This window comes from Amblyraja radiata, chromosome 10 (assembly GCF_010909765.2).
Source record: "Amblyraja radiata isolate CabotCenter1 chromosome 10, sAmbRad1.1.pri, whole genome shotgun sequence".
NCBI classification, from domain to species: domain Eukaryota; kingdom Metazoa; phylum Chordata; class Chondrichthyes; order Rajiformes; family Rajidae; genus Amblyraja; species Amblyraja radiata.
In genome coordinates, this window is record NC_045965.1 from 30,877,156 (window position 1) to 30,900,931 (window position 23,776).

The 23,776-nt window shown below is 42.6% G+C and overlaps 1 protein-coding gene across 8 annotated transcripts in view; it reads left to right on the plus strand.

Annotated features, from left to right (window-relative positions):
• lrrc7 (leucine rich repeat containing 7) overlaps positions 1 to 23,776 on the plus strand; it is a 360,661-nt gene that overhangs the window by 134,618 nt on the left and 202,267 nt on the right. For all 8 annotated transcript variants that reach the window (XM_033028474.1, XM_033028480.1, XM_033028476.1 and 5 more), the window contains exon 2: positions 15,601 to 15,667. The gene's annotated coding sequence lies outside the window, so the exon portion shown is untranslated. The remainder of the gene's footprint in view (positions 1 to 15,600; positions 15,668 to 23,776) is intronic.

Here is a 23,776-nt window from a genome sequence, read left to right on the forward strand (position 1 = left end):
AAGCTGCTGTTTCTTCAATTTGCTAGTGGTCTCGCTCTGGCAATTGAGGAGGCCCAGGACAGAAAGGTTAGTATGCAAATAGAAAGGGAGTTAAAGTGGTTATCAACCGGGAGATCCAGTAAGCCTTGGTGGACAGAGTGTAAGTGTTCAGCAAAACGGTCGCCAAGTCAACTATTTATCCCTCTTGGACTCACCGTCTGTCTCTAGCCAACAGTCAGCCTATCATGGAACCTCCTTACCTGAGGTCATCTGAATGAATACGCCACAGTCGTCACAGACTTCATTTAGAAATGTGTGGAGAACAGCATCCCAACAAAAACCTTCCGAGTGTTTACTAAACAGAAGTTTTGGATGAACCATGAGATCCGCACTCTTCTGTGCGGATCTCATGGTCCAGATCCCAGGCATTCAGGTCTGGAGATACAGAGATCTACAAGAAATCCAGATCCGACTTTGGTAAGGCCATCGAAAAGGCCAAAAGGGACTTCCGCTCCAAGCTGGAGGATGAGATGGATGTTTGGCAACTGTGGCAGGGCTTGAATGCCATCACCTACAACGTGAAATCAGGAGGCAGCTCAATTGCCAGTGAAACATCACTTCCTGACGAGCTCAACGTGTTTTACGCACGCTTTGATAGGGAGAACACTGATGTACCTTCCCGAGCCCCCATTCGCCGTGATGATATTTCAGTCATAGTCACAGAGGCCGACGTCAGAAGATCCTTCAGGGGGGTGAACCCTCGGAGGGCGCCTGGATCCGATGGTTTACCGGTCGAGTTCTCAAGACCTGTGCAGAGCAACTGGCGGGAGTTTTTGCGGACATTTTCAACCTCTCACTTCTGAGGTCTGAGTTTCCCACCTGCTTTAAAAGGGCATCAATAGTACCCGTGCCCAAGAAGAGCAAGGTGACGTGCCGCAATGACTATCGACCAGTGGCACTACCGTCTGTGGTGATGAAGTGCTTTGAGAGGTTGATTAAGGCGCATATCAACTCCTACCTCGACAAGAACCTCGACCCACTGCTGTTCGCCATAACATGGATGCAATCTCACTGGCTCTCCACTCTGCTCTGGACCATTTGGACATCAAAAACTCATATGTCAGGCTGTTATTCATTGACTACAGCTCGGCATTAATACAATCATCCCCTCCAAGCTGGTTACCAAACTCTCAGATCTGGGTCTCTGCGCATCCCTCTGCAATTGGATCATCGACTTCCTCATCCACAGACCACAGTCTGTCCGTATTGGTGGAAATGTGTCATCCTTGATAACAATCAGCATGGGAGCACCTCACGGCTGCGTACTCAGCACTGCTTTACTCACTCTATACTCAAGACTGCGTAGCCGGACATAGTGCAAACTCCATCATCAAGTTTGCCGACTACACCACTGTTGTGGGACAAATCCCTGATGGTGAGGAGTCAGAATATAGAAGTGAGATCGACCAATTGACAAAATGGTGCCAGCACAATAACCTGGCTCTCAACACCAGCAAAACCAAATAACTAATTGTGGACTTTGGAGGGGGTAGGATAGGGACCCACAATTCTGTTTATATCAACGGGACGATGATGGAAAGGGTCATGAACTTCAATTTCCTGGGCTTGCATATTCCCGAAGATCTTTCCTGGTCCCAGCACACTGATGCAACCTTAAAGAAAGCATATCAGCGCCTCTACTTCCTGAGAAAATTACGGAGAGTCGGTATGTCAAAGATGAGTCTCTTGAACTTCTACAGGTGCACAGTAGGCTGACTGGGTGCATCATGGCTTGGTTCGGCTACTTGAGCATCCAGGAGGGAAAAAGAACGCAGAAAGTTGTGACCACTGCCCAGTCCATCATCAGCTCTGACCTCCCTATCATCGAAGGGATCTATCGCAGTCGCTGCCTCAAAAAGGCTGCCAACATCATCAAGGACCCACACCATCCTGGCCACGCACTCCTCTCTCCGCTACCATCGGGTAAATGGTACGGGAGCCTGAAATCTCGTGCATCCAGGTTCAGGAACAGCCTCTTCCCCACACCCATCAGGCTATTGAACTGGCCAACAAACAGACTCTGAACTATAACAGCGTATTGCACTTTATCTGTTTATTTATATGTGTATACTAGACTAAGTGGGACCCGTTGGGTCCCAGCATCACACGGGAGGGCTGGTCCCCCAACGCAATATTCCACCTCTCCACCAATTCCAATATTGGTGGCCAGTGGGGGGGCTGGGGGCTTCTGGAACGCTAGTATGGGTGTTGTGGGCTGAAGGGATTGGTTTCCACAGGGCTAGTATGGACATTGTGGGCCGAATGGATTCTTGAGCTGGTGGCTCAGTCACTCAAGCCTGTTGTGCTGGCAGCTCACTCACTCACGGCTGGTGGGCTGGCAGTTGACTCACGGCTATTCCTTCAAATTCCATTTCAAGCAGGGTGCAAGGCCACCAAATTCAAGTGCAGTTTCTTACCACTTCAAGCAGGGTGCAAGGCCACCAAATTCAATTGCAGTTTCATACCATTTCAAGCAGGGTGCAAGGCCACTAAAGACAGCGAATCATGACCTCTCCCTTCTCCATCTTGCAGAGACTGAGCCACAATTCTGGGTTTTATAGTCCCTCCCCCCTCCCACCAGAAGGGGCATGGCCTTCATGGCGTGATTGACAGGAGAGAGAATCTCAACATTTTTAAAACACTAATAACTCTTTTATTTTTCATCGATGGGAAAAATCCTCGGCACCTGATGAGCGGAGGGGGACTCTGAGTAAGATGGCCAAAAATCACAGCCGTACGTGAAAGCATTTTTGCTAAAATCTATATAAAGTGCAAACAGGAAGTGATCAAGATTAGACTTTTAATTATATAGAAGGCAAGGCAACTTTAATTAGGCAAGGCAACTTTAATTAGGCAAGGCAACTTTAATTAGGCAACACAGCTTTAGCATTTCCAAACCAAAGGCAACACAGCTTTAGCATTTCCAAACCAAAGGTAACAGCTTTAGCATTTCCAAACCAAAGGCAACACAGCTTTAGCATTTCCAAACCAAAGGCAACACAACTTTAGCACTTCCAAACTATATTTTCAAACCACATTAAAGGCACTGACAGGTCAGTAAAACCACTCACAGTTTAGTAGACATGTGTTCAGTGTTATTCACAGCTCAGACTGAGAGACGTGACCCTCTCGCTCCCCCATCTTGCAGACACTGACTGAGTCACTCAACACTTCCGGGTTTTATAGTCCCTCTGGAAGGGACGTGGCATTCAGGAGAATCTCAAAAAAATTTAAACACTAATAACTCTTTTATTTGTCATCGATGGGAAAAATGCTCTTGTCCTGCGCAGCGGACGGAGACTCTGAGTAAGATGGTCAAAAATCACAGCCGTAAGTGGCAACGTTTTTCCTAAAATCAATATACAGAACAACAGGAAGTGGTCAAGATCAGACTCTTAGTAATAAAGATATATGGTCTATGCTATATAGACACACTGAACTGTTCTGTATGTTTTATGCTTACAATATTCTGTTGTGCTGCAGCAAGCAAGAATTTCATTGTCCTATCTGGGACACATGACAATAAATTCTCTTGTCATGACATGAATTGACTGTTGCCGGCCCAGATTTGTGCAGTTTTTCAAAGACATCAAGAGATCTCAAAGCTTGGGAAAGAATTGTTCTGTGAACTCTGAAAATAGAGGTTCTGTGTTTAAAGGCAGCAAAAAAAGAAAAACAACAAGAGTGATGAAACGAGGCAGTAGAAAGGGGGCTGATTAGTGAGTATTATGTTTATCTTAAAAAGTTAGGGCAGTGGCTTGAAGTAGGATCAGGAAACAATACATTTATAGTTACATTTTTCAAATAGAAGTATAAATAATCACTGACTAAAGACATTAACAAAATAATAAAAGCTAGCCTGAGTTATTGCATGGCAGGTTATTCGACTGGATTGAAGTATTTGGAAATATGTGGACAGCCAGACTATCCTGAGCAATCACGTTTGAAAAGAGGTTTTCAACCTAGGCAAGGCAAGGCAAGGCAACTTTATTTATATAGCACATTTCATACACGAGGCAGACTCAAAGTGCTTCACATAAAAACATGTCATACAATAAATGAAATAATAAAATGAAATAAAATAGAAGAACTAAAAGAAAAGAAAAGCAAAATTAAAATTATAAAAAGTGCAAAAGTTAAAAGTGCAATGTAGTTAAGATTTAGCTGAAAGCTAAAGTAAACATAAAAGTTACTGAGCTAGTGTACAGTATGAGTAATTTCCACACAAGACCAGTCAATTAACTTCAGAGTACTTTTATACACAACAAAGGGCTTTAACAAGATGCTGAGAAAGAGGTCCTGAAAAAAATGGCCCTGTGGAAATGAGAAAAACTGGTTTACAGTCACGATATAGACCAAAGGCAACATTGAACGGTGGAAGCAATTCCAGTTGTCATGGTCCTTGTGGGAACTAACAGTGTAGCCAAAATTAGAAAGCAATTGCAAATAAAAATATCAAGAGTGATTCTCTAAATTAAAAATCAGAATCTCACAAGTATCTCTAGATTATTGCCTGAACTACATGCAAAATGGTACGGAAGCGTACCAATCAGCAGAATTAATTTATGGCTAAAAAAACCATTGTGGCAAAGAGTGGTTCCTTCTCATGGGATGTGTAAAAAGGAACTGCAGACGCTGGTTTAAACCAAAGATAGACATAAAAAGTTGGAGTAACTCAGCGGAACGGCAGCTCCTCTGGAGAGAGGAATGGGAAGTTGGCAACAATTCTGGGATGGATTCCAACTGAATAAAAATGGAGCTGTGTTCTAGCGGAGAGTGTAAATAGGGAGGTAGTAAAGGTTTAAGCTAGTGAGAAGGATGCAGGAATTCATGAGAATGCAAGCAGCCTAAATATAAACACAAAATGAGTAAAGAAATAAATTAAGTAAGGGAGGATATTAAGGGACTAATTAGTTACAGAACAGGAGTGTACTAATTTGGTTAATCATTAAATGAAAGGGAATCCAATTAAAAACTTTGCATTATAGATTTTCTATGATTCCATGAAGAGACAGCAGAAGCATTGCTACACATTTAATAATTCATCAGATTAAGGCATGGTGTCAGAGGATTAGTTAAATGTTTACACCATACGTATGTTTGAGAAGGTGAACATAACTGGGAATTATAGGCTTAACAATCGGTACTAGGAAAAATAATAAAATAGTAACCATAGAGAAAATATTTTATACTTTTCTGAGGTGTTTACAGAGGGAACAGACAATAATAATGCAGCTGACGTAATTTAGCTAGAGTTTCAATAAGTCTTTGGTAAATTTCTTTCAAAGTACAATACTGAATGTTGGAGAATGTGGAGTTGGGGTGAAAAGTAGTAAAATGGATTGCTAACTGCCTTCCAGAGTAAATCAGAAGTCTAGGTGGTGTAGATGAATAAAAGGTTCTGGGATGCAAATTCACTAAATGTTTTCCCACAAGCAGCTAGTTCGTAAAGGTTAAAGATTTATTTTTTGAGGTGGAACCTAAAGTTCTCAAGTATCTCAGCGGGTCAGGCAGCATCTCTGGATTTGGGGTCAGGACACTTTTTCAGACTGATGGGGGTGGGGGGGGGGGGGGGGGGGGGGGGATGCTGGAAAAGAGGTGGGGCGGGAACAAATCTGGCAACTAATAGTTGGATGCCGATGAGGGAGGGTGAAGATGATTGGCAGAGGGGTGGATGAAGGCTGGAGGTGAAAATGAGACAAAACTGTCAGATAAGGAGAGAAGAAGAATGGAAGAGAGAACGATATAATGGAAGGGGACAAGGGCTGAAGGGGGATGAATGGGATGGTGGGGGAAATGGGTATGCACTGGGGTGGGGAATACAGAAAAGAGAGTGGGAAAAGAGGTTATTATGTAAAATTGGAGAATTTGTTGTTCACACTGTGGAGTTGTAAGTTACCCAAGTGGAATATGAGGTGCTGTTCCTCAGGTTTCATCGGGCCTCACTCAGGCAATGGAGGAGGCTCAGGTCAGGAAGGTTGGTATGGCAATGGATCCAGCGCGTGTTTGGCGAAACGGATTGTCTAGTCTACGCAAGCTCTAGCCAATGTAATGGAGGCCACATCAGGAGCACCGATTGCAGTAAATTAGGTTAGCGATGGTGAGTGTGAACCTCTGCCTCACCTTGGAGGGTTGTTGGGGTCCCTACATGGAGGTGAGGGAGGAGTTGCAGGGACAAGATTTACAGAGGTGCTGCAAATGTGTCGTTGTTCGGATAGATCAAGCAAATATGATAGTTACATTTAAGAAGCATGCAGATTGGCACATAAACATACAGGGAATGAAGTTGTATGGATCACATTTGGTCAGATAGAGTTAGTTTAAGTTGGCATCGTGGTCTGCACATCAGCACGGATTGAAGGGCCTGTGCCTGTGCTGTACTATTCTTTGTAAGAATATACCAATACAATGTCAAAGGAAGGATAGTTAAATATATATATTCAAAGTAAAATATAGATATAATGAATTGCAGATGCTAGTAAGAAGGAATGCCCCGGGGTGGACAAATCTTTCATTATGTTGGCTGTTGCTCCAAGCAGCTTGACGTGTAGTTGGAGCTTATGGTGGGGAGCCTGGTCTGTGCGATGGACTGGGCTACATCCACAACTCTCTGTAAGTTCTTATCGTCTTGGGCAGAGCTATTCCCAAACCAAGCTGTGATTCAACCCAACAATACGTTTTCTGTGCTGCATCTGTATCAATGCCTCGGCTTCCTGAGAAGATTGAGGAGACTTGGTATGTCGATGAATATGTTCTTGAACTTCCACAGGTGTACAGCAGAGAGAATACTGACTGGTTGCATCACTGCCTGGTTCAGCAACTCGAATACCCAGGAATGAAGAAAATTACAGAGAGTGACTGAATATTACCCTCCTCACCATCAGCAACACTATCAATCTTTGTGTCATCTGCAACCTCCCTAATCATACTTCCACATTCACAGCAAATTGTTATTGTCAGTGTAGATGCAAATCCTTCAGCCTACCGTGATTATCATTTATTTATATTGAACACAATTTTTAGCACTTAGCCTTCTGTGCTTTGGTGAATCAAGTCAAGTTGAGTTTATGGTCACATGCACAAGTACAGTGAAGTACAGGTACAATGAAAATCTTGCTTGCAGCAGCATCACAAGCACATAGGCGTAGACAATAAACAAAACATAAATTATACAAGATAAAGAAATGAAAAAGATTGTACAAAGCAAGACTGCAAAAACACAATCATTAAGCAAATCTGTGGGAGTGCTATAGGTGGTCCTTGTATTCTCTTGCTGAGGTAGGATTGCTGTTATGAAGAACCTCGCAGTTGTAGGAGAGTAGATGCTCCTGAACCTGGTGGGATGGAACTTCAGGCTTCTGCTACTCCTGCCTGATGGTGAATGTAGAGAGGATGATTATGTTGAACGCTGAATTGAAGTTGATGAACAACAGCTTGACATATGTGATCCTATTATCCAGATGGCCCAGAGCTGAGCGGAGACATAGTGCCAGAGGCAAATTGAAACAAATACAAGTAATGTCTGAGGTAGGAGTTGATTCATACCATAACCAACCTGTTGAAGCACTTGATTACAATGGATGCAAGTGCTACTGGATGGTACTCATTGTGGCAGGTCATCATGCTCTTCTTGGGTACTGCTACAATAGTATCTTTTGAAGCAGGTGGGAACCTTGGTCCATAGAATCCATAGAAGCAAGAGTTTGAAGATTCCCTTGGATACTTCAGTCAATTAGTACACACAGCTCTCCAAATGTTTATCTACATTTTAGATTCAATTTGCTAAATTGCCTTGAATTCTATGGGCATCTTTCTATTTGGACTACTCTCCGATGTGGGACTTGGGAAGGGTCTCACTGAAGTCGCTCCTTAATGACATAGTTAGTTCAGGGCTCTCGCTTAACTTTTTTCCCCTGTTGCCAGCCGGGCAACCTTGACAGCTTTTTAGGTTGCCAAATGACAGTTTAGGTGGTCATTTAAGACAGTTTGCATGAAGCGTGTGATAATGTGCTTGGATGAGGTGCGTAGTTACCAGTTGGAATTATGCTCAATGAAGCATTCACATATTATGTTCAAGAAGGAACTGCAGATGCTGGAAAATCGAAGGTAGACAAAAGCGCTGGAGAAACTCAGCAGGTGTAGTAGCATCTATGGAGCAAAGGAAATAGGCAACGTTTCAGGCCGAAACCCATCAGTCTGAAGAAGGGTTTCGGCCCGAAACGTTGCCCATTTCCTTCGCTCCATAGATGCTGCCGCATCTGCTGAGTTTCTCCAGCACTTTTGTCTACACACATATTATTTCTGCTTCAAATAAAGTCACAAACTAAACATATTCACCAATCAAGACATTATATATACCGCAATGACATGCAGCAAAATTATAATACAATATCTCAACTCTTTTTACATATTGCAATTGATGCAAGCATGTTTTCTGTGAAGGACCGAAAATTACCATGACATGGCCATAGCATGGGTCGTCATTGGTATTGGCACAGAAACACTCTCGCTTACCACATAATTTATCCACAACAAAATATACAGGTTGCAAGGAAATTTCTAAAGGCATTTTATGATAATAGCTGTTAAAACCGACTATACCCATCTGACAGGTTAAACATTACACTAACTGACAAGAGATAGCCAAAGGACATAACTGCAGCAAATGTTCTTTTGGTAATATATTTAAAGGTGTCAAAACAAATAATAACATTGGGAATTAAAACACATTTGATTGCATTCCGTTATCAAACATAGTCAATGTTCGCTCTGAAGACCATGAAGCACAATAGGGTCAGGGGGTGTGTGAATCAGTGCGGGGTGGATAGATGGCGGGGGGGGGGGGGGGGGGGGGGGGGGGGAGGTTGAGAAGGCAATCGGTGCAGAATGGATAGATTGAGGCAGGTGAATTAGTACGTGTTGGTTGGTATGTAAAATTGTGAGGGGAAATGTCAGTGGTGTTGAATGGGGGGATCAGTACGGGAAGGATGGGGAGGATCAGTACAGGATGAATGGGGGTAGACAAAAATGCTGGAGAAATTCAGCAGGTGAGGCAGCATCTATGGAGCTAAGGAAATATGCAATGTTTCGGGTCGAGACCCTTCTTCAAACTGTTCCTCCCATTCTTCTTGAATGGGGGGGATCAGTACAGGATGAATTGGGGGTGGGGGGTGGGGTCAGGACTGTGGATCGGAGGGTCTGTGCAGGATGAATGGGAAATCACTACAGGATGAATGAGCGGATCAGTATAGGATGAAAGGGGGATCAGTACGGGATGAATGAGGGGATCAGTACAGGATGCATGAGGGGATCAGTACAGGATGCATGAGGGGATCAGTACAGGATGAATGGGTGATCACTACAGGATGGATGGGGGGGATTGGTGCAGGGTAAATGGAGGGTGGGTCAGTACGGGATGAATGGGAGGATCAGTGCAGTATGAATTGGGAGGGGGGTCAGTACAGGATGAATTTGGGGACCAGTGTAGGATGGATGGGGTGGGGGGGGGGGGGGGGGCAGGAGAATCAATGCGAGGTGGGTAGGGTGATGAATAGATTGGGGGATGGGGAGGGGAGGACATGGGATGTCAGTGAGGACTGAATAGAGGAGGAGGGAATGGGGATCAGTACGGGATGGAGAGGAAGGGTCCCAGGATAAGAGGGGTGGAGGGGGGCGAACAAGAGAGAGAGAGAGAGAGAGAGAGAGAGAGAGAGAGGGCGGGGTGGAAGGTGCAGAGGAGGTGGGGAGAAAGAAAGGTCAGCGCTCCTGGGACAACATAGCCCCGCTGCCTTGGCCGTCCCTGTCCAACGCCAAAGTGCCGCCGCCTCCACGCCACCGTCTCCCCTCCTCCGCCGGCCGACAGGAAGTTGCGGGGCCGAGAGGTGCAGCTCAAAGATCCGATAGCTATAGGATCTGTCGTGCAGCTGCTTCAGACGGCGGAAGGAGGCCTCCGCCTCCCCCTCCCTCTCTCCCTCCTCCCGGCCTCGGCGTGCGGGAGGGGTTGTGAAAGTGCCATAGGTGGATTGGCAGTGCGATAGCGGCCAAAGATCTTATAGCGGAGATCTTTGATAGCGGCCGCAAATCCGCCAACGTCGCTTTCACAATCCTTCCCGCACGCCGAGGCCGGGAGGAGGGAGAGAGGGGGGTTCCTTCCGCCGGGCGGGGTGCGGGAGGAGGAGAGGGTGGAGCCACTATCGCGGCCGCTGTTGCCGCTGTTCGGGGCCGTCATTCGCTTCTACCCTTCGTCACCACGCACCTAGTATCTTTGTCCCACAATCAAAGATACTAGACAAATACAGCCGCCGCCGCCGACACGAAACGTCACGTTCCTATTCTCCAGAGATGCTGCCTGACCCGCGGAGTTATTCCAATTTTTTGTGTCTCTATCGGTATAAACCAGTATTTGATTGCCAAGCCGGGCAAAATGTGTCGGCATTTAGGTTGCCCGGCTGCACTTTGAGTGGTCAATGGCACCCGGTCAACCTCTAATTTCGAGCCCTGTAGTTACTTCTTCAAAATTCTGTCAAAATAGTCTGAAATTACCTCAAAAAACCATAGGTAGACAAAAATGCTGGAGAAACTCAGGGTGTGAGGCAGCATCTATGGAGCGAAGGACTAGGTGACGTTTCGGGTCAAGACCCTTCTTCATACAAAAAAACCATGTTGACTATCCCTGGTTCTTGTTGCAGATATATATAACCAAGGCTTCTGCATCAGCCAGGTAAATATCAACCATTATCCGTTATGGATACGAGTCATATATAGATTAGACTAGAGATGGACACAAAAGTGCTAGATTGACTCAGTACATCAGGCAGCATCTCCGGAGAAAAAATTTGGGCAACATTTCGGGGCAGGACTCTTCAAATTGAAACATCACCCATCCCTTTGCTTGAGAGATGCTGCCTGGCCCCCTGAGTTACTCCAGCACTTTGTGTCTGTCTTATGTATAAACGAGCATCTGCATTTCTGTTGATCAATTCTCCAAAGAACATTGGTATTGGTTTTACTATTGTCACGTGTACCAAGATGCAGTGAAACACTTTGTTTGCGCACTATCCAGTCAAATCATACTGTACACAAGTAATCAGGAGTATCATGGGTACTTAAGCAACCCATTAGTAGAACATGTAGGGAAAGATAAAGGTAGTTTAGTTTTTAGTAAAGAGATAGAGCGTGGAAACAGGCCCTTTGGCCTTCTGAGTCCGTATCAACAAGCAATCACCCATACACCAGTTGTATCCTACACAGTAGTGATAATTTACAGAAGCCAATTAACCTACAAACCTCCACATCTTTGGTATGTTGGAGGAAACCGGAGGACCCGGTGAAAACCCACATGGTCACTGGGAAAATATACAAATTCCTTGGGTCAAAGTGAACTTGGGTCGCTGTTGCCTGTAAAGCAACAACTATACCACTGCAATGTCAAGGCTTACTGGATCTCTTGGTTTGCTAACTATTTAAACTCCCTTCCCATTCCCATACTAATCTTTCTGTTATGGGCCTCCTCCGTTGCCAGAGTGAGACCACATGCAAACTGGAGGAACAACACCTCATGTTGTGCTTGGGTAGCTTATAACCCAATGTATGAGCATTCAATTCTCCAATTTCAGGTAATCTCTAACAACCCGCACCCCTTTTCCCATCCACTTTCTCCCCCACACAACCCTTTTCTTCATCCCCCCCCCCCCCCCCCCCCCCCCCCCCCCTCATCTGTGCCCCGGCTGGGCGCACACATATTTCTCCCCCTCCACCTACATCTTTCCTCTGGCTTCACAATTCACAATTCAAACATTTAGTCCCACACCTTCTGTTTTATCATCTCTGGCCTTTGTTCCAAATATCTGCATATTAAAACTCCCCTTCACCTGTGTTCACCTATTACCTGCCAGGCTTTGTCTTGCCTTTCCTCCATTTCGGCATTCTTCCAACTCATCGCCCCCCCCCCCCCCCCCAAATCAGTCTGAATAAGAGTCCCGACCTGAAACGTCACGTCTCCATGTTCACCAGTGCTGCCTGACCCGCTGAGTTACTCCAGCACTTTGTATCTTTTTTTGTAAACCAGCATCTGCATTTACTTGTCTCTATTGTGTGCGTACTGTATCTGTTCCTCTATCTCCCATTGTCTATTGGGGCAGTTACTGTACAATCCCATTCAAGTGATTGCAGCTTTCTAATTTCTTGTGCTCTTCCCATATAGCTTCTGCAGATGAACCATCCAGTATGTCCTGTCTGAGTGCAGCTGTGACATTCTCCCTGATTAATAGAGCAATTCCTTCACCTCTTTTACTTCCCTCTCAATCACGTGAGACATCAAAACCCTAGATCATTGAGTGTGTCCCTCTTGAAACCCAGTCTTTATAATGACCAAACCATAATCCCAAGCCCTGATCCACTCTTAAAGTTCATCTGCTTTACCCATGATACTCCTGCATTGAAATAAACACACGTTTATCCCATCAGTTTCACAATAATCCTTAACCTCGCCCTGCTTATCAATTTTCCTTGTTACCTAAATGTTCTAAGGTATGTACCTTATCCATTCCTACCCCTACTCTCTGTTTATATGTCTAGTTTTTCCCTTAAGGTACGCAGTTAGTCATCTTTTGGCATCTGTGCTGCCAGATTAATGCTTACCAGAATGTCCAGAAGGGCATCCTGCCTTTAAACAATGCAATTGGTATTGACATTGGCTGAGCTTTTTGGGACCTGCCACCAAATTTCTATTATCTGTAAAATAGTAATGGATGAGGATGGGTGGCCCACGTCAAAGTTCTGAATGGATGCAACGTCACCTTTGATGGTATTAGGCAGGAACCTACTAAAGTTGATTGGAGTAGGTTGTTTGCAGGCAATCAGATATCCAGAAAGTGGAATGCTTTTAAAAGTGTAATGATGAGAGTTCAAGGCATGCATGTTTCTGTTAGAGTGAAGGTCAAGACAGGTGGGCAAGAAAAGTGAGTGAAATTGAGGCTTTGGTCAGGTAAAAGAAGGAAGAATGGGTCAGGAAAAGGCAGCTAGGATCAAGTGTATCCCTGGAGGATTTTAGGGGGCTGAGGAACATACTTAAGAAGGAAACCAGGAGAGCAAAAAGAGGGCAGGAGATACCGCTCGCAAATAAGAGAAATCCAAAGAGAACCCAAATATATTTTACAAGTACATTGAGGGAAATGTAATGTAAATTAAGTACATTAACGCTAACAAGAGAGATTAGGGCCCCTCATGAACCACGGGAAATGGGCAAAGTCCTCGAAGAGTATTTCTCCTGTGGAGAAAGACATGAAGACTAGTAAATTTTGGATTGTTGAGGGAAATATCTTGAGAACAGTTTATATTATGGTTGAGATGCTGGATATCCTAATATGTATGAAGGTCTATAAATTTCCCAGCCTGATCTATATTCAAGGACACTGGAGAAGCTACAGAAGGAACCCTGGCTGAGATACATCAATCATAGTCAGACACGGGTGAGGTGCCAGAAGTTTGTTTCTCGGACAGGAGGTCTGTGATGATTGGCCCATTGCTGTTTGTGGTTCATATCAACAATTTGGATGAGAATGCACAAGGCATAATTAGTGAGTTTTCAGATGAAACTAAAGTAGGTGGTATTGTAAAAAGTGAGATGGTTATCAAAAATTACAGCAATATCTTAATTAGCCAGGAAAATGGGCTAAGGAACGGCTAATGGAGTTTAATGCAGATGTGCAAGATGTTACATTTGCAAAGTCAAACCATGACAGATCCTTAAATGGTAGGATTCTGGAGAGTTTTGTACAGGTACCTAGTTCCCTGAAAGTGGCGTGACAGATAGACAGGGTGGTATAGAAGGCTTTTAGTGCACTGGCCTTCATTCATCAGAGTATTGAATTTAGAAGTTGGCATGTTATGTTACAGTTATATAAGACATTGGTGAGGCTGCATTTGGAGGATTGTGTGCATTTTGGTCACCCTGATAAAGGAAGTTTGCCATTCAGCTGGAAAGAGTGCAGGGACCGTTTACGAAGATGTTGCTTGGACTCGATGGGCTAAACAATAGGGATAGGTTGGTCAGGCTAGTAATTTATTCTCTGGAGCACAGGAGGCTGAGGGATGATTTTTATAGCGGTGCATACAATCATGAGCCAGTGAACTCCTGCACTTATCTAAACCTACTTGACCTCATATAAACTATTTTAAAGTATAGTTGCAGAATGATTTCTGTTAAAATCACTCTAGTCACTGGCAGTCACATGATTTGTCTTTTGTTTTTGGACCAAAGTATTAAGAATGATTCTTTGATTTTTAGTATGTAGGCAGGTACTGCAGATGCTGGTTTACACCGAAGAAAGACACAAAAATCTGGAGTAACTCAGCAGGTCAGGCAGCATCTCTGGATAAAAGGAATAGGTAACATTTTGGGTCAAGAGTCAGGAGGAGGGTACATAGAACTCTCATTGGAAATCTCCTCAAGGTATGACTACTTTGAAGAAGTTTTCCTCTCTCCAACGAGAGTTCTATGTACCTTTTCATATCTCTCGGTTCCCTCTCCCCTGACTCTCATTCCGAAGAAGGGTCTCAACCCAAACGGTTGCCTATTTCTTTTCTTCAGAGAGTTATTGTTACATTTGCAGCTAACATAAGAAGGAATTCCTTGACATTCTCAGGTGCTATGTCCATGAGAATGGTAATAAAATATGCAAAATTAAAAATGAAGCATTTTTGTGCTTAACAATTTCAACTGGATCATTTTGTCTCTTGGACTACTCATGAATTTCTGAATGCACAACCTGAGAAAACTCCAAGGCTGCAATATTTGTAGGATCTTTGAGTACCATGTTATATTCACCCACAGTTTCTCCTAGCTCTTGAGATTGTGTTTGAATGTATGGCTCTACGCTATCTCAAATCATTGTGGGCTGAAATATTCCAACCTCTGAATTGCCTTCAAAAATGAGATATACAGCTTTCTCTGCTGTGTGTATTGTTATGCACTGTGGAATCCATTTCCATAAGTAATATTGCTTTCTTCTGGTTTCTCACTGCAGCATTCAATGTCTATGCACTTTCAGCAATTCTTCCAGCTCAAGAATGTTATTGGTGTTGAAAAACATTTCCATTGTGTTCTTCTAAGATGTCAACAATTCTTATGCCATGATCGTACACTCTCAAGATGCTGTGAAGTGAACATTGGCAAGCTATGATTTTCTTTCATTTTGTGTCCAGAGTGCTGCAGTATTTGAGCTTTTGCACTTTTATTCTCAACTTATTCTTCTAAGTGCAGACTTGTACAGCCTACCTTGCTTTAATTTTGCTTCAAAATGTGTAGGGACAACTTTAAAAAGGACTGATTGCTGTAGGTATATTGTTAAAAGTAGTTCCCAGTCCTTCTTGTCTCCCCTTGACCCAACCCACAAAACACTCAGACTGCACTTAGTGAATGCTAAACCATCAGTACTCATGTCTGCAGTTTCTTGCCATTTTTTTTCATACAGCCACATACGTTTTCAGAGCCCACAAGATAAGAACAATTCTTTAAAAGCAGAATGCTGATTTTTCTTTCCCTGATTTGTTTCTTTTTAGCTTCTCCAATCCTCGTTGCCATTTGTAATGTATCCCAAGGTGGATCTTGGATGCTGCTGCAGTGCTGGTAAGTTCCTCTAACAATAATAGTTACGGTTCCTGGGAGATTAAAACGGAGATGTTTATTCTAACTCCAAAATCAATTAACTCACTACCTGATGTTTACATCATATATACTTGAGATAGTTTCACTACATCCTCTGATCACCTGACTTATTTACATAACTAGATACACATACGCCACAGGTACTGCAGGTGATTGTAGTGTCTTTATAGTATTTAACTAAATTAAACTAGTGATTAAAGTAGAAGGATCTGAGATTTTAATATAAGTATTTGTGTGAATGTGCTTTGCAAAGGGGCTGACGGATGTACTTGAAGAAAGAGCCACAACTATGTATTTAGTTGACATAGATTTAATTTTTTTCAAGTTGTAGATCCAATTCAAACATTTTTCAATAAATAATATATTTCACTCCTCTTCATCCAGTCCTGTACCCACACTTGACCTGACATTTTTAAAGCTGTTTGAACTTAGAACAATCGATCACAAGAACAGGCCCTTCAGCCCACAAAGTCTGTGTAGAACATTATGATAAGGCCATCACTTATTTACCTGCCCATAACTCATATCCGCATACTCCCTCCATATCCATATGCCTATCCAAAAATATTTTAAATGTTACTAATGTATCTGCTTGAACCACCAGCATGTTCCTAGCAAACTCCACCCTTTGTGTAAAAAAACTTGCCCTGCACATCTCCTTTAAACTTTACCCTCTCACTTTAAAGATATGCTCTCTGTTATTTGATTTTTCCATCCTTGGAAAAAGATTCTGACTGTCTACCCTATATATGCCTCTCATAATTTTATATTCTCTCAGGTCTTTCTGCAATCGCTAATGTTCCAGAGAAAACAATCCAAGTCTATCCAACATCTTCGTGTAGCTAATACTCCCTAATCAAGCCATCTTTCCGGTAAACTTCCTATGCAACCTTTCCAAAGCCTCCACTTCTTCCTGTAATGTAGCGACTAGAACCGCATACAATTTTCCAAATGCAACCTAATCAAGTCCTATAAATCAGCATCATGACTTTTCTGGTTCTTATACTCAATGCCAACCTACAAAACCAAGCATATCATATATTTTCTTATCACTCTATCTACTTGTGTAATGCTCTTTAACAAAACTGGTTCAAAGGGCATTATGAAAAGCTATTGTAGAAGTGCACATTGGTATCGATATTGGTTTATTGTTGTCACTTTTACCAAGATACAGAGAAAACATTTGTTTTGGTACTAGCCAGGCAAATCATACCATTCGTGAGTACAACAGGTAGTGCAAACAAATAAAAGCAACAGAGTGCAGATTACAACCATAGAGAATGTGCAGATTAAAACATTAGAGCAGCCACAATGAGAGATTGGGAGATCAGGAATAAATCCTTAGTTCATGAGCGTTCTGATAGCAGTCTGATAGCAGCGGGGACGAAGCTGTTCTTAAATCTGGTGGTAGGTGCTTTCAAGCTTTTGTGTCTTTTGCCCAACCGGAGAGGGAGGAAGGGAGAGTGATCTGGGGTATGACTGGTACTTGAATATGTTGCTGCTTTTTTTTTAATGGAATAGGCTACATCCACATGTCTGCAATTTCTTATGGTTTGGGGCAGAGCAGCTGCTATACCAAGTTATGACGTGTCTGGATTGGATACTTTTTACAATTAATTTTTTTTTAATTGGCATGAGTCGTTGGAGACTCTTTTTTCCCTTGTCTTCTGACCAACATTTCATAGAGATCCTTCATCATTTTCTTTGGGAAATGATATCAATTTCTCTTCCATTCTCAGCCAAGTTTTTTGATCTTGGTTTGAGCAGAACTAGGAAAAATTGGAAAAGCTTCTTGAAGCACTTCATGACGGTGGATGACAGAGCTACTGGATAGTGGTAATTTATACCTGCTACCTTGCTTTTCTTTGGCGCTTGGATGATAGTGGTCTTCTTAAAGTAGGGAGAGATTCAAGATGTCTGTGAATACTCCTGCCAGCTGGTCCACCCAGATCTTTAGACTTAAAAGATGCAGCGCGGAAACAGGCCCTTTGGCCCACCGAGTCGTGCCGACCAGCAATCACCTTGTACACTAGCATTATCCTTCACACTAATGACAATTTACAATGTTACCAAGGCCCATTAACCTACAAAACTGCACATCTTTGGAATGTGGGAGGAAACTGGAGCACCCGAAGAAAACCCATGCGGTCACGGGGAGAACATACAAACTCCATACAGACAGCACCCGTGGTCAGGATCGAACCCAGGTCTCTAGAGCTAAAAGGCAGCTACTCTACTGCTGCCCCACTGTGCCTGAGGACATGGCTGGTGACTCCATCCGGGTCAGTTGCTTTCCACGGGTTTACTCTCAGGAAAGCCAATCTGACAATGATCGTAGCTACAGGCGCACCTATGTCTGTGGTGTCAGATTATGTCATTCCACAGATCTTCTGTTCAAAATGAGAATAGAATGCATTTAACTTGTTGGGGAATGACATCTTGTTGACAGCAATACTGCCCGACTTCACTTTGTAGCCCATAATTGCATGCAAGCCTTGCCGCGATTGACAGGTGTCTGTGTGGTTATCCCGGTACTCTAACTTAACCCGGAATTCCCTCTTGATATCCTTGATGGCTTTGTAGAGATCGCAAATAGATTTCTTGTACTTCTGGGGTTTGTTTTGGTTTAAACGCTGCAGACTTGGACTTCACCTGAGAATGGACCTCACTGCTCATCCATGGTTTCTAGTTGGGGAACACTCATATTGACTTATTTGGCAGGCATTCCTCTCCACACGTACTGATGAAGTCTGTTTCGACAGTGGCATAGTTATTTGGGTGACCACAGGGTCCTTAAATATGGACAGTCCACTGACTCAAAGCAGTGGCAAATCTCATCAGCTTCTGCACACCAGCATTGTACATCTTTGGCATCAGCTCCACCTACATCAACCGACTCCAACTGGTCCAGAACGTAGCCGCCCGACTCATCACCCACACCAAATCCTGGCATCACATCACTCCAGTCCTCAAACAACTTCACTGGCTTCCCATCTCCCACCGGATCACCTACAAAATCCTGATCCTCACCTACAAAGCCCTCCACCATCTGGCCCCCCTATATCTCACTGACCTCCTCTCCCCCTACCAACCCTCACGGTCCCTCAGATCCACATCAGCCGGTCTCCTCTCCATCCACGTCCAACCGCAGTTTTGGGGACAGAGCCTTCTCCAGGGCAGCTCCCAGGCTCTGAAACTCCCTCCCCCAACTGATCCGCAATTCCGTGTCCCTCACCATCTTCCAGTCCCGACTCAAGACCCATCTCTTCACCTCTGCCTATCCTTAGCCCCACGTCCCCCTCCCTTTTCATCTGTGCATTAATTGCCTCATATTGTGTTTTGAATTGTATTCTGTCTTTACTTTGTGTACTAGTCATGTCTCTACTATTTATTTCATTCCCCTTACATGTTTTTCCTCTACCTGCTAAATTTTTGTAAGGTGTCCTTGAGACTCTTGAAAGGCGCCCATAAATAAAATTTATTATTATTATTATTATTATTATTATTATCTTTCCATATCTTCTTCTAAGAAAAGAGTACAGGCATAGCCAGGAGGTCAGATTTTCCAAAATACTGTTAGAGCATGGAGTGGTAGGGTCTTTGATGATTGTGTAGCAGTGGTCAAAGGTATTTGGGTATCTGGTGGGACAGGAGACGTGCTGATAATGTTTTCGCCAGGATTTTGCCATAAATGCCTTTTCATGCCTTTTTTAATGATTTCACCAGTACTGCATTTCGTTGTCTCTGTACTGTACACTGACAATGACAATTAAAGTTGAATCTGAGGATTATGCCTTTTTCATGACCGAGTGCCTAAATTAGCCTTTTTCTGGCTGTTTTTTGCTAAGAGGTCGTGCTATTTTCTCTAGTTGTACTGTGATTACAATGACGTTTTCTATGTTAACACGTTAATATGAATGTTATTATTAACGTGTTAACATAGTATAACTTACAAGAAAAATTCCACCACCGGGGTGAAACCGGGGCGCCACTGTCAGTCATTCATTCGTTTGTGCTGCTGCCCATTGGTTCAGTCTTCTCCAAGATCTATTTAATAAAGAACTGCAGATGCTGGAAAAATCGAAGGTAGACAAAAAATGCTGCAGAAACTCAGCGGGTGAGGCAGCATCTATGGTAAGAAGGAATAAGCGACGTTTTGGGTCGAGACCCTTCGTCAGACTGATGTGGGGGGGTGGGAAAAAGAAAGAAAGAGGCAGAGACAAAAGGACAAAAGGAGAGCTGGGAAGGGGGGAAGGGAGGAGGGAGAAGACAGGGGCTATCTAAAATTAGAGAAGTCAATGTTGACTTCTCTAGGGTGTAGACTACCCAAGCGAAATACCCAAGCTTGTCCCCTCACTATATTTACTGCTGGCTCCAGTCGCAAATCTGAGTTTGAATGATCTGTGCAAGGCATTCATTGAGGCTGGAATTCCACTGTGGAAATTGGAAAACAAACCTCTCAGAGGTTTTTTAGAGGAACATAGATCAAGCGAATCATCATTACGGAAACATTATATTGACAGCAACTTCAACATTGTTGTGCAGAAAATCAGAGATGAAGTTGCAAGCAACAAAATACGGATCTTAATAGACGAGACAACCGATGCTGTGGGGAGTTATGTTGTCAATGTGGTCATCGGAACACTGGAGGCGGGTCAACCATCAAAGGAGTATTTGTTGACATCGGAAGTATTGGAGAAGTCAAACAGCTCAACTATTGCTCAGTTGTTTATATCTTCACTTGCTGTACTTTGGCCAGAAGGCATAAAACACGAGAATGTTCTACCGTTTGTGACTTAAAGTTTTATTCCCCAAAATGTTGCATTTGACATGCTTAGCTCAATGACTTCATAAAATTGCCAAGCACATATGTAGCTTGTTTCCAAATGTCGATCTCCTAGTTTCCAATGTCAAGAAAATATTCCTCAAAGCACCGTCACGTGTGCAGCTGTTCAAGGAAATGGCACCCGAGATAAAAGAAATAGTCAACTGTTTTGAAGAAGAAGAATCTGCTGCAGTCAGGATTGTCAGTGAAATCATGCAGAAAAAATCCCTCCACCGCGATCTTGTGTTTATTGCTTCCAATTTTGAAAACTTCCCACAAGCTATCATGTCCCTTGAGGAACGTGGTGAAACATTAGTGGGTAACTTTCAGGTTTTCAACAAAGTAAAGTTCCTGGCGAAGAAGGTAAAGACATACAAGGAAAATGTGAGAGAACGATTTTAGCTAACAAAGATCTTGGATAAATAGAAAACATAGCTAAAATTCTCAAAGGTGGTTGTAATGCACAAGATATCGACATGAATATAGAGTCTGTAGCTTGTTTCAGGTATGCACCAGTGACCTCAGCTGAGGTAGAAAGATGTTTTTCACAATGGAAGCAAATTCTGTCTGACAGACAGCATAGTTTAACACCAGATAATTTGAATAAAATGCTGGTAATTATGCGCAACCAGGCAACTTTGTTTATTTAATGTGGTATACCTTTATATTTTCATTTTAAACCATATTTTGGTGGTGGAAATAAATGCCTTTTTATGCCTTTTTGTCAATAAATGCCTTTTTCGTGCCTTTTTTGTAATTTTATTATGCCTTTTTGCCTGCCTATTTCAGAGTTTTTAGTGCCTAAACATCCTGGCTCTACTCATGAGGTTGACCTGGTTGAAGTCCTCAGCTATTATGAAAAAAAACCTTTATCAGACCTCAATAAACTTGAGACATGTTTCAAGTCTATTGAAACCAGTTAGTAGTTCATCCAGTACAATCTCAGCATCAGTTTGGGCTGGGATGTAGTAGCGAAAACACTTCACCACTAGATATTCTAGGTTTGAGGAGTCGGAGCTCACCAGAATCACCATGTGTGAGCACAACGAGATGTGATTAGGAAGCAGAGCAGACCCCTCCACCCCAACCTTGCCTGAATGTTATTTACTGATGTACAATACACATTTATAAAAAAAAGCATTGAATGAAATAAATGACTCATTACACTTCCTTCTTCCATTATATTCACTTTATCATGAACTTTATCCACACTCTTAACTATTCAAACACCTAATAGATAAATATGACCAATTCTTAAGGAGTTGGTCTCCTTTCATCGACTTTTTGGAATCCTGTGATGCAGCGGTACCATAAGGATTGCTGATTTCAGTTCATGACGTGGATAGATCTACATCTCCGAATATAGATTTGAAAAATTCTCTTTTAAGGGGCCTTCTCTTCTATTTCTACTTTCCACCTTTTCTTTTTTATTTTATTTTATTTTATTTATTTTTTTATATACACACTTCACATTTTTCTACTTTCTACCATCTATTTTTCCACTCTTTCCCCTTTCTATTGTTTTCTTTTTCTTGTCTTGCTTACTTCCTTCTCATAACATAAAACCAGAGGTTGTACATGGAATGGATTACGGTATGACATAGTTGGCACCTAAAATTAGGTGCCACTGTATTGTTTTGTATTGTATTAACTTCTAATAAAATAAACAAAACAAAAAAAAACAAAAACAAAAAAACTATTCAAACACCATGGAAAGGTTTAGTGGTGAATAGTGATGCAGTATTGGAGCTGCTGATATTTGTGCAAACTGAGATACTTCATTTCCGTGCCTTGAAAAGACCAGTCATATCTCATACATCCTAAACCATAAGCTATTTAAATAACAATTATCTTCTAAAATTGCTTTGAAATCTATCAAATATAACAATTATCATAAATCTAATAACCTTGAACCTTAAATGGATAAAATGAAAATGAAATTAAGAAAATGAAATGCTGCAAATTTTATTTGTAGGAAGGAACTACAGATGCTGATTTTAAACCGGTCAGACCAAAAAGCTGGAGTAACTCAGCAGGTCAGGTGGCATCTCAGGAGAAAAAGAAAAGATAACATTTCAGGTCGAGACCCTTCCTCAGACTGGGCTAATTAGGGACAATCAGCATGGCTTTTTTCGTGGCAGGTAATAACTTACTAACTAGATTATGTTTCTTGAGGAGCTAACAAAGGAGAGCGATGATGGTAGATCGGTGGATGAAGGGTCTTGACGCGAAACGTCACCTATTTTTTTTCTCCAGAGATGCGACCTGACTCCAGCTTTCCGTGTCTATCTGCTACAGATTTTAGTTTTGTCTTTCGTACAATTTTTGGAAAGGTTATTATTTAATGCCCGTTCATAGAACATAGACCATGGAAAATACAGCACAGGAACAGACTCTTCAGCCCACAATATCAGTGCCGAACATAAGATAAACTAATCTCATCTTCCTGCACATGATCCATATCCTTCCATTCCCGGCATACCTATTTGCCTGTCTGAATGCCTCTGAAGCGCAATATCATAATTCCTCCACAACCTGCCCTGACAGTGTATTACAGGCACCCACTGTGTAAAAAAACTTGCCCTGCACAGCTCCTTTAAACTTTGCCCCGTCACCGAAAAGCAAAACCCTCTGGTCTTGGAACCTTTTTCTCCAGAGTGGAAATGTCAGTGTGTATACCCCATTATGCCTCTCAGAACTTTATATATCTCTATCAGGTTACCCCTCAAGTTTGGGACTCAAAGGAAAACAATCCAAATTTGTCCAACCACTCCTTGTACTTAATACTTCCTAATGCAGCGTTCTGGTAAACCTCTCCTGCACCCTCTCCAAAGCTTCCACATCCTTTCTGTAATGGGGTGATCAGAACTGCATACAATACTTAAAATAGGGCCGAACCAAAGTCTTATAGAACTGTATCATGACTTCCTGACTTTTATGCTCTATGTCCTGATCAATTAACACAAGTACACTACATGCCATCCTTATCGCTCTAAAACTATCTTAAGAGTTATTATGACTGTTCCCAAAACCAATAAAGGTAATCGTAACGTACACCTTCTTTACCACACGCAGTCTTTACCACTCTTTCTACTTGTGTTGGTACTTTCAGAGACATGCACCCTGAAAGTGATAACACAAGTATTTAGTGATAAAGAAGGAGTATTTTATCGTAACATAACCTTCCCCTTAATTCAACCTCTCAAAGTGCATAATTTCACACTTGCTTGGATTAAGCTCCATCT